The sequence below is a fragment of the Protopterus annectens genome, chromosome 8.part0 (genome assembly GCF_019279795.1).
Source record: "Protopterus annectens isolate FY-2018-M chromosome 8.part0, PAN1.0, whole genome shotgun sequence".
Classification (NCBI taxonomy): Eukaryota; Metazoa; Chordata; order Ceratodontiformes; family Protopteridae; genus Protopterus; species Protopterus annectens.
The window spans coordinates 119,018,943-119,031,067 of NC_056741.1; positions in this window are offsets into that span (position 1 = coordinate 119,018,943).

The window sequence follows — 12,125 nt, forward strand, 5'->3', positions numbered from 1 at the left end:
TGGTGGGAGGTCCAATAAACAAATGTGTAACACATAGCATCACCCCACCCAGCTAGGCCGGTGAGACATACAGACACATAGCATAGGTAAACACACCACTGCTTCCCAGACGACCGGCAGGATACTACCAGTGGGAGAGACCTGCAAGGTCTAATCTTGGAACATAGACATTGATGTCCCTTGTGGGACACAAAACATTAATGATCAGAGCCAGTCCTGGTAATGACTTATCAAACCAGGCTGATAACTCATGGGTTGACACAACAAACAACATGTGTCCTGACACGGGGTGAGTGGGCAGTGTGTAGCAGTGTGTTTATATCCCACCTGCACCCACAGTAAGGATGAGTGCTGTAGAGGAGTGTCAGGTGGGGGAACTATGGGTATACGATTATGGGCCTAGGCGTGCAGGTGTTGGCTGGCAGAGGCATATAAGGACCACCCAGGGGATGTAAGTAGTATCCCGATATGGGCATAGCTGATGCCATACCTCCCAACCCCCAAGAGCACATCCACTAAATAGGCCATAAACCATTGAGGGAACACATAGGGACCATACCATTGAACTGTTCCTGATTACCAGGGATGTCCCTGATTCTGGCTCAGATTCTAACTCTGTCCCAACTAAACCATCCTAGAACTAGTGATATTAGGAGAAAAGGTCGTGGATCACACGTAATGAATAACAACAACAATTAAGTGTCATAAACATTATGTAACTCAGACAATGTGTATGAAATCATATGCTCTGAGTCTATCAGTGTGTCAGGTTAGTAGCACCAATAATTTAAATGTGTCCCTGATGTTCTTATGCCGTGTTCCTGATTCAGTCTTCATTTTTTTCCAATCGTAGTAGAGGTCTGATAGGGACAGAAAGCACATGTTCCACTGACTACCTTAGAAAGATGATAGAATAATAGGTATGCAGTAGCATGACTCGGCTGATGGATGTGGGTCCCAAAACCCAATTACTTGTCTGTATTGAAGAGTCTCAGTCCCCATGTATCAGCCAGATCGGTGAAGATTGTAAGAGGAACACAAAAATAATATGAATAAAACACTGGACAGGCCGCAGATTCCATACAGTCGAATGGCATGCCGTTGCCTAATGGGCAGCCATTCCCAATACTGTAGGCATGTAATCCAATGTAATAGGCATCACAAGGTAATATTGTGGTCCTCGCTCCCACACAGGGGTGTGAGTGTCAGATGCAAACATCAATGTCAGTGCATATGCAAGTGTGGGAACAAGTGGGTGTAAGCCTGTCTGAGTGCCAGTATGCGAGTATTACACTGGTAAAGCAATGTAGATGCTAACTGAGTGTAAGGAGCTGTAACCAGAGGTTAGCATTGCTTAACACCCTGCAAACCTGCGCACTCATGCTCACAACTGCTTTAATGTGTCTTAATTCCTCCATATCCAATGGCCTTGTTCTGCCCTGCAACAAAATAAACGGCCTCTACAAGGCTCAGAACCAGGACCCTGCGCCCACAGCTAATGTGATCTACCAATATGCCATGGCAGATATACAGACATAGGACCTTACCACAAACATATCATACATCGCAGTCATTAAACAGTATAGGAAATGTATTCCATCATGTAGATGTATGCGTGAGTGTTTATGTCCAGCATATAGGTACATACATATATAGAGATATATCAGGAACATACCATGTGACAACAAAGCATTACAAATGAATGAAAAGGGAAACACCAGCGATGCCTGTATTATGTAGTGGTGTTGTCCTATGTAATATCAAGACCCCCCCAGACAGACGTGTCATTCATACACACAAACAGTTGTACATTGGCCGTATACATCACTCTGTACATGTAATGTACATTAACACAACGGTTCCTGTCCAATCATTATGTGAGAACAGTACTCTTGCAAGGTGTTGTGTGCAACATCATCATCATGATAAAGTTAAATAGGGTAACCATAGAGGGACCGTTAGTGTTGTGTGTACAATGGAGTCATCCACATCATGTGTACCTGGAACATTTAGGAGTGATGTGCATAAAAGGATCGTGCGCCTGAGGGACAGGGGTGAGGATAGCAGGAGTGCATTGTGATGCATATTAACAGGGTTACATGTGTCCAGTGGTCACATGTGTGGAATGGACAACTATGTATGGGGGAAGTGTTTCCCTAGGAACCGACTGGCCTTATGTTTCCACAGGGTGAGAATGGGATGTGGGGGAAGGAGAGTAGGTATTCCCATGGAGGATAGGTAGGGTAGGATCACAGACAAGATAGCATACAGGGTCAGTATGTGACACATGTGGGGGGATACACCTCAGACGGGGAGGGGTGTTCGGCATTTACAAGCCCATGGGAACTGTGGGACCGAGTTCCCCAGCCATTGGCAGCCACCGCTGCACCAAAACAGCTACAAAGGAGCAGTGCTGGGGGCTGTCCAGGAGGGGCAGCCTCACTCTGTAAATGTGGCACTCCATCTGTGAGCTGGCGTATCTGGCCTCGGAACCCCTTATTGAGCCCCCAACGCACCACGTCCGGAACCGTACGACAGCGGACATGTTCCTGTCTGGCCCTGCTCCCAGGTGGGGACAAGCCCCATCCTCAGTGGCAGTACCACCAGAAGGTGGTGCAGAGCCAACAGAGGTTGAGGTCCAAGGTTGGGCACCTGATGTGCTGGTGCCTGGTGCCGTGGCCAGCTGAAGTGGGACCGGAGGTTTTTTTGGGACCTCCAATCCCATACAGCCTATGGTATTGCAGTTTAAATACAGCTATGGCTTATTAATAGACAACAGCATTCAGGAGTACTAACAACAGTATGCATAGATATGAACATCAACCCAACACAACAGATGGTATACATTTGCAGAGGGTGCACAACACATGCATATATACTGCATGACACCTGTACAAAGTGTAGAAGACGTGTGACTTCAGCTATGAACAGTGGCCCATTATTGGCTTGCCACTGAGAACCCCAGCCAGTGTCTGTCATGCCACTGTTCCATGTGACATATCTCCAATCAGGGATGCGATGGCAGTAACACATCCCTATTACCATCTACTGGCAGCAATCCTCACACAATGCTCCTGCTGTGCACTGATGTGTGTTCAGTGTGCAACATAGTAAACAAATGGATCCACACTGACCACTCTACAGAAGGTGCTACAGCTGGGGGTCCCACATGAACATAGCACTGTCATGTCTGTTATAGAACATGTAGAATAGCCATTACCACATACAACATGTTAAACAGGCAGTTGTCTCAATGAAGCACAGCTACACTTACATGCTGTAGTCATGTCTGGCACATCATCCTCTTGTCTTTAGGCTATTTCCCACTGTGTATGATGTTTGAGGAACATACAGATATCATATGTGGTGCAGTTTCAAGACACCACATCCAGGTACCACTCACAGCGACTGTCATGGCCGAACACCAACATGATGTCCCTAGATATTTTACTGTGTTTATCATGCAAATGGCTATGGGAACATCATCACAGCTGTTCCACATACAATCGGCTAGAGGAGGACTGCAATAGGTGCAGAGGCCATCACCTGATCATGTCCATCACTTACAATACACATGCTGCTGCTGAGCAGGTGTACACCTCTACATCCACCAGAGACTGCGTGGGAGGGACAGACAAAGTACATCAAAGAAGGGCTTGGAGACTATAACGTAAGCATCGTCTGTCACACACCTACCAGTACAGGGGTCAAACCCCTGACTGACTAGCCATTACTATTACAAGTGCATGCAGTTACTACATGTGCCACAAAGCTGACATGTAGCTGTGCTGTAGGAACATATATGTGTGTTGGTGAGAGACATGTGCAGCAGAGATATAGTAGACATACATTAGGTGTAGCACACATGGCTGTCCATGTGAATGGATCTATTGTCACTACAACCACACTCTCTAATGGACTCACATTGACACTCTTTGCCAGGGCCACAAATACATTTCCTAACTACTTAGTTTGCCACACTGCAATAATGCACAGGTACTACATGCACCACAGGGTATATCTGGAGGATCTATGGGCTAGGGCATGTGAACATGTTTGACATCTGTTAGTATGCTAGTGGTGGTTATACTGGGAGTGATTGTAATTGGGAGCATCATAACCCAGATGCAGACACAAGGTGCCAGTACTGACATGCATGTATGCATTGCTTCATGGATGTGCAGTATTTGGCTGTGCAAGATGGCTGTACAAGGCTGGGTGAGGGGTACTCCTTGGCATCGCTCCACCTGACAATGGTGTGCAGTGTGGTACAGGGGTGTAGTGTCTGCAGTGTCCCACACAGATGGGTACTGCATGAACTGCCCTGGCATCCTGATTACCAGTGTGTATGGCCATAGTTTTGCAATGCATGCCATGCCTGTATTTGATAGTCTTTGGCATGGACATTGCCTTGGATGTGCATGTTCCACAATACTGTACAGTGACATGTACAGGTGTACCTGGTATGGCAGGCACATGTTGTGTACATAGACTATCTTCCGATATGCCAATACTGGCCTGGTGTGGTGAAACCTGCTTATATTGAGCAGGTCGACCCTGCACCTGCATTGATAGCATGATACAGGTATTCTCTGGTGTCAGTGGTATCGGTCCATACAGGGCACATGTGTATGGCATTGTATGGCCTCTGTGGATCACATTTGATGGCACCACATATGTTGCAGGCATCCAGTGGGGAACATAGTGAAGGCACATTGTCTGCAATTATGTGCCTATTGTACCACTGTACAAGGTGCCATGTCCTCTGCAGCCCACTGCAATCACACCATGTCTACTATCTGTCATCAATGTGCATGGTACTAGCAACATAGCAGGATATCCTAGGCAAGTGTGTTTGTCTATGACACATGGGTTCAGGTCATATACTGGGTACTAGTAGGGTTGCATACTTTGTTCACCAGGCCATTTGCCAGATGTAGGGGTATGGCTTGCAACACAGTCCCGTGGCTGACTGACATCTGTACACCTTGTGAGGTGGGCATCGTGTCATAAGACGGACACCATATAGGAAAACTACAAAATCCACTCCCCAACATGTCCAGTGGTTAGACACTCACAGCCACCCACACACAGGCTCAGTCAAACAAACACACCTGCCATGTCTAGGATTTGAAGCCCTACCTACCTAGTGGATCACACTGTAGCAATATGCTTTTACAACAAGCACTATGGAGAATAGCGGGTTGCAGCAGTCCTAGAGGACCTATTTCTAGGTCTGTGACATCATCAGGATTGCTAAAGGTCAGTATATGATTTGTATGGACTTTGGGTAGCCTATAAACCATTTCTCTCTACACAGTCTGACACAGACAGATGTGCACACATTCGCACACACAGTTGGCAAGCCTGGGGTTAGAACTACTACCTAACTAGTATACCACTACAGCATATTCAGTTATGGGATGCACCATGGAGATTACTGAGCTACAGCTCATCCAAAGGTGTATTTCACAATGGATTACCTCATCAGGCTTGTCATAATACTGCTATGGGGAGGGAAGTGTGTGCATGGGCCATAACCCAGTCATGTGGGGGTGGACATGCCACATGCAGGTGCACACGGGGCCATATGTCACAGGTACATGTATACAGCTACTAGATGACTACTTCCCTGTACAGTCATGTTGCACAGCTGGCACGTGCACCACATAGTATGACATGCTGACAGATACAGGTGGCTAGTATCTTCAGTGAATGGCATCTGCAGCTCATGTTTTGGAGCCCATTGGCTGTGTGCTGGATGGGACAGGCCCGGATGGCTCCTTGTCATGGTCATCCTCTTCCACATCTATGTCCATCTACCTTTGCCGTATTATAGTGTGTTGTCCTTACATATATGCCTGTATTCTTATCCACTGTGTGTGCAAGCCAGGCGTAGTGCATACTGACATGTGTCTGCACTAAGAACTGCATCCGGCAGATATGTCCGGACCACTGGTGTTTGCAGACATGGTCTTCATGTGTTTAAGTGTGTGAGCATGCCCAGTATGACCATTCAGCATGTTGTCAACTGACATTGCCTTCATACCTTCAAGTGTGTGAGCATGCCCAGTATGGCCATCTGTATCGCATGTGCTACACGTCCAGGTAGTCTGTACTGTGGTGCTGCCCTTTCCATTGTACACTGACAGGTAGCATGCTGTGTCTGTAGGGTATCCATCGGTCATGTGGCATTGACTGTTGCTACATTTCTGCATAGTGGGGGGGCAGCTGACTGTATCTACATTCCTACACAGAAGCGGGGGGGCACACCTGACTGTTGCTATATGTGTATGTTAGATGGGTGGATCACCTGACATTTGTACACATTTGCTAGTACTGTTCTGGTATGTCAGGCACTCCATTTCCGTGTGTAGACCTACCTATTGTGCTGGCTAGAGTCATAGCAGTGTACTACAGATCTCAGCTTTAATTGCCAACATATTAGTTTCTGACTTCCTAGCTTTCACAACCTACATCCAACTGCCTGGCCTGCCGTAGTCTGACTGTGTGGGTCTATGGGAGGGGTTACCCATAGGGCACATTCAGAGGCCATAGTACAGCATCTGTTTGTGTTGGTCTACACCTGTCCAGCTGGTTGAGACTTGTGTGGGCTGTATGGACACACATGATGCTCAGCCCATTACCCACAGTGGGTTTTGTCACCCTGTATAGTACTGGATACTGTGGTGACTTCAGTATGGGTTACAGATGTCATGGTGCCACTATGGGTGTCTACTGTTTTCTGACTTAATATTCGGCCACCCAATTCCCTTGCATGTTCACATCCATACCATAGCTACAGGTAACAACACATTCTACTACATTTGGCAATTGGTAGGTTGCTCGACTTACCTTTCGGGTGTGCCAGACTTAAGGATGGTGCTGGAGGGCTGCCTATGTCGGATGCACATAGTACACTCCCTATACATGGCTGAGCACAGGTAGCATCATGTTTGGCATCCCTTTTACTGTCTGTGCGAGTCAGGGTGACATTCCCTGGGTCCCTACTGTGTCAGTGCATATGCTATGCATTGCCTCTTTGCCAAGGCCAGGTCATACTGGGCATGCCTCCTCCCGCCTACTGGGTCAGGCTCAGGATGTTCCTCCTCTGAGTCACTCTGTGCCTGTACAGGCCTTGGAATTGATGGGGGGGCTGTGTGGCCCTGCCCCATTCTGGTCCTGCTGCAGCTGTTTCTGCAGGATCATATTGTGTAGCATAGCACATACCATAACAATTTGGGTGCATGTAGCTGGTGAATACCGAAAGGTTCCACCGGACGTGTCCAGACACCGGAACCGTGACCTGAGTATCCCAAACACACACTCTATTATATGTCTGACCTGTGTATGCACCTCATTATGGCATTGTTGTTCAGGTGTGTCTGCATTTCTGATGGCTGTCATCAGCCACGGCTCCAGTGGGTACCCAGCATCCCCCAATAGGTGACCGTGGGGAATGTCCATATTGGCAAAGCTGTGGTACAGCTGAGTCAGATGCCAGATATCTGAATTGTCATAGCTTCCAGGACAGCCAGCACACACATTCATTATAATGCCCTGGGCATCACATAGGACCTGGCAGTTGATTGAGGCGATGTCCCTACGGTTGATGTAGGCCCTAACCTGCTCACCAGGTGGTGCCTTGATGCATATGTGCATGCAGGCTATAGCACCCACTACCCCAGGGTAGTCTGCTATTTGGTGGAAGAGACGCATGTTGCTGGTCAACACCTCACGTGTGTTGAGGAAATATACATGCTCACTGGCATGTGCTGACATGGCATCCAGAAACTGGTGGAATACTCTGGATGCTGATGCCTGTGAGATCCCCAGGGTATCCCCAGTTGTGCTTTGGGAGGTACTTGTGGCTAGTTTACCTAGGTCTACACATACTTTGGTATCCACTGGGATGGGTTCCCCTCGGCCTGTTTGATGTGTCAGGTGTGGCCGGCACAGCTCAACAATCTGCTGTAGGAGGTCTCTGTCCACCCTATAGTGCTCCACTATCTCTGGCTCATGTAGCCCCTGGTAAGTTACCCTGGGTCTGTACTCTCTTCTCTGTCTCCTCACTGAGGGTTGTTCGGCAGCATTCTCATCTTCACCACTCTCAGCCTCTTGCACATGTTGGTCTATGTTGCCTGCTACAGCCCTTCTCATTTTGTAGATTTGTTTGTTATAATTTCCCCGCATGTATACACTGGTGGTGTAGAGTGTAGAAAAACCAGAGGGGAAGGTGTTTGCTTAGTTTATAGTAGTGTTCTGGGCTGGGCTGGTCTGCTGCTCCTGTAATCGACTGATTCTGATAATTATCACCTGTCAGCTCAGCTAGTTCATTGTGATTACTCTCCTGCTGCTGTTGTCCATCTCAATTGCACTAGGCAGGCATAGACACACCCCTAGCTGAGCCGTGCTAAGCTAAGAGCAATCGGGAGCCACAGAGCTCCAATCCATGTACAGTATGCCTGACACACCAATCCATGATGTCACCTATATCCGCGTCCTGCACCCAGCTATCTATACACATACACTCTTGGGACCTGCCTCACACACTGGGGATAACCAGGATTCACTATCCTTTACCTCATTTGCATAGTATTGCCTGCTAATGTATAGTTACATGACCCATACTGAGCCTCCCCAAAACTAACCACTGCTTACCATCATGCAGACCCGCACACAACTGCTTAAAAGCACCTTACTCACACTGTATTCAATGGCCCTTGTTCTGGCCAGCAACAAAACAGCCAGCCTCTGCAAAGCTCGAAAACAGGACCCTGCACACCACAAATGATGTGCTTTACCACTAAGCCATGACAGCTATACATACATCTGAGGTTATCACATACATATCATCCATTACAACAGGCATTCAACAGTATAGGACATGTATTCCATCACGTAGATGTATGTGTGTTAATGTCCTTACATATATATATATATATATATATATATATATATATATATATATACATGCACAGATATAGAATATATATATCTCAAGGACAAACCTCGTGACCCCAAAACATTAGACAAGAATGAAAAGGAAAAACACACCACGAAATAAACTAATAAAAACACACAAAGCAGAGGCCCAAAGCTGGTAAGTCCAAACGCCAAACAGTTGCGTGTCGATATAAGTGAGTTATAACAGCTAGTTGGTTAACCAAAAGTAAAAAGTCTGTGCACAAAAGTCAATGGTCGAATCCAGGCAAAAAGAAACGTAATAAATCCCTTTAACGCAAAATTTATTGATTTGAAAAGCTCAGCGTTTTCGCTGGAGACACAGTTCCAGCTTCCTCAGAAGTACAAATGATTTAAAAACACAACGTCACTTTTAAATTACTCAGCTGGCTTTTTTACTAAAGAGATTTAAAGGAACATTAGCCCTTCTTTTAAAATATGATATACTACTTCACCACTAAATAATCTATTTCAAATATGCAGTTTCATACAATGTAAGAAGAAGTTAAAATACAGTAGTTGAGTAAAACAAATAACTCCAGGCTGCAGCATCTGCTGTGTGCCTCCAATGTCATGGTGTCCCTTTCGTGTCATCTGTATGAAACACGATTTAAAAACAGTAACATAGGAAAATGCTTTGGTTCTAACCTGTTAAAAAACCTAAATAAAAATATAGTAAAATGAGTTTTTTTTAAAAATGTATTAGTAATCAATCGACCTGGCAATTTAGTGTGAAACAAAACAAACTATAGTAACTATACATTGACTTTCAACTTTACACCTACCAACATTTTCGTAGAATGACAATGTAGTACAAAATTTATTTGTATTTATGCTAACAATGTGACATTGTTGGTGTTAAAATTTAAAGCTGCCCCTAATATAGAACAGGGTGTCGTTGTTTATACTCGTACACACCCAGAAGAGTAAACGGTTACTAAGTAGTTGACCGTGTGCTAACACAAGGTGTGCCCTTACCTAAAGAAACTTTTATTTTGTACCATTAATTACTTTAGAATGGTTTTTCCTACCTAGTTAAATGTTTCAACTTTATCCTTTTTAATTTCAACGTACTAGTAATGCTACGAACCTCGTTTGGACCCGAAAAGGTGAGTGTGTGTGATGTAATAATGTTTCACCTAATGCAGGTCCATCACTACCACCTTATATTTTTCAACGTTTGTAGCTTTTTAATTTTAAGATACAAGCAATGTTGCAATGCTCATTCAAGCCAGGAAAAGAAAATGAGTCCAATAAGAGTTGCCATTCCAATTCTCTGTTTTCAAGAAACAGGGAAATTGGACCCCCTCTTTCCAGTTTGTTCACTTGGTCTATGGCCAAAAACTGGAAATTGTGCCCAGGATGTTTTTCAATATGCTTTGCTAATGCGTTAACTTTATTATTCTTCCTTATAGCATAGGAGTGTTCGTATACCCTGTCGCGTAATCTCCTGTCAGATTTTCCCACGTAGAAGGCTAAGCAACAAGTGCATGTAGCCAAATAAACTATGGACCTCGACTCACAATTTAGTTTGTGTTTAATGCTATACTTCTTGTCGCGTATTGTAAAAGAGTTTGATGCCCTAACTAAGTGACAATAATTGCAATTGCCACACTGAAAACAACCCTTGGTCCTTAATGGCCAGTCAGATCCAGTAGATCTTTCCAAAATTGTTTTCAGGTTGCTACCCTTTCTGTAAATAATCCTAGGCTTCGTCCCAAGTTTTTCCAAAAGATGTTCGTCATTAGTAATAAAATACCAGTTTTTGTAAAGAATAAGCTCAATAGCTCTTGAGTCCAAGCTAAAACTGGTAATGAAACTGCTACCTATCATGCCACGGTTGCCTTCCAGACCCGAAGTGACCAATGTGTCCTCCCCTTCATTATTTGGACTCAATCTTAGTGTGTCCATAATAATGATGCTTTGACCCTGTGATAGAAGGGGTAAGAAGAAACCTAAACCTCTTTTCTTCATTACTTCTTCCGAAATTTGATCAAATAGTGAAACTGGGTACCCCCTGTTAGTAAACATTTTCTTAAGGAGTTCACATTCGTCCAAAAACAACTTCTCATTGCTACACATTCTAGAAGCCCGTATTATTTGTCCTTTAATAATAGCTTTCTTTTGTTTAAAAGGGTGACTACTTTTAAAGTGTAGCAAAGAGTTGCAGTAGGTGGGCTTTCTATATATTTTAGAAAAAAATAGCCCTTTCCTGCAGTCCTTAGATAGTTTAACGTCTAAGTAGTCAATTTCAGTTTCAGAAAATTTGGATGTAAATTTTAAAAACCCAGTGGAGTTATTAATTGATGTTAAAAAGCTTTCAGCTTGTGTGTTATTGCCTTCAAATAGTATAAAAATGTCATCCAAATACCTAGTGTAGAATTTGGCAGGACCCATAAGTTCATTGTTGTTAAAAAGAAAATGCTTTTCCCAATATGCCATAAACAGGTTTGCGACGCAAGCGCCACATGGAGACCCCATCGCTACACCTTGATTTTGTTTGTATATTTTCCTGTTGAAGATGAAAAAATTGGAAGTTAATATAATATCCAATAATTGTGAAATAGTATCAATCTCCTGTTTGGGCACTTCTAGGTCTATTAACAAGAGGGAAATCCATTCAATTGCCTCAGTGTGTGGTATTGATGTATATAGGTCTATGACATCAATGGTAAGCAAGTTTAGTGTTTCTTTAAATTCAATGTTGTGTATTTTTTCAAGAAATGACCATGAGTCTTTACATATTTGAGTAAAATGTTTCAGATATTTACTCAAAATGTGGTCCACCAGTTGTGCGCAGGGGTATGTCGAAGAAACCCGGCTATCAATAAGAGCTCGGAAAGGTGGGTTAAGTAGGTCTTTATGCATCTTGGGGATGCCAAAAACAACAGGTGTTTTTGGCATAATGATGTCAATATAGTTGTACGTGTCTGTGTTTATGTTCCCATTGATGTGCAAGTCCCTAAAATAACTTCTGTTCCTACAATAAGAAGTATTCATTTCGTTCAATGATGAGGGACAATATGCAGTTCCTTCCAAAATGTTTTCCATTTTCTCAATGTATTTATAATTATCGAGAATGACCAAACCCCCACCTTTATCAGGTTTTAACACCCTAACAGGGGCTTTACTTAGTGCATCCAAGGCCATCAGTTGCTCCT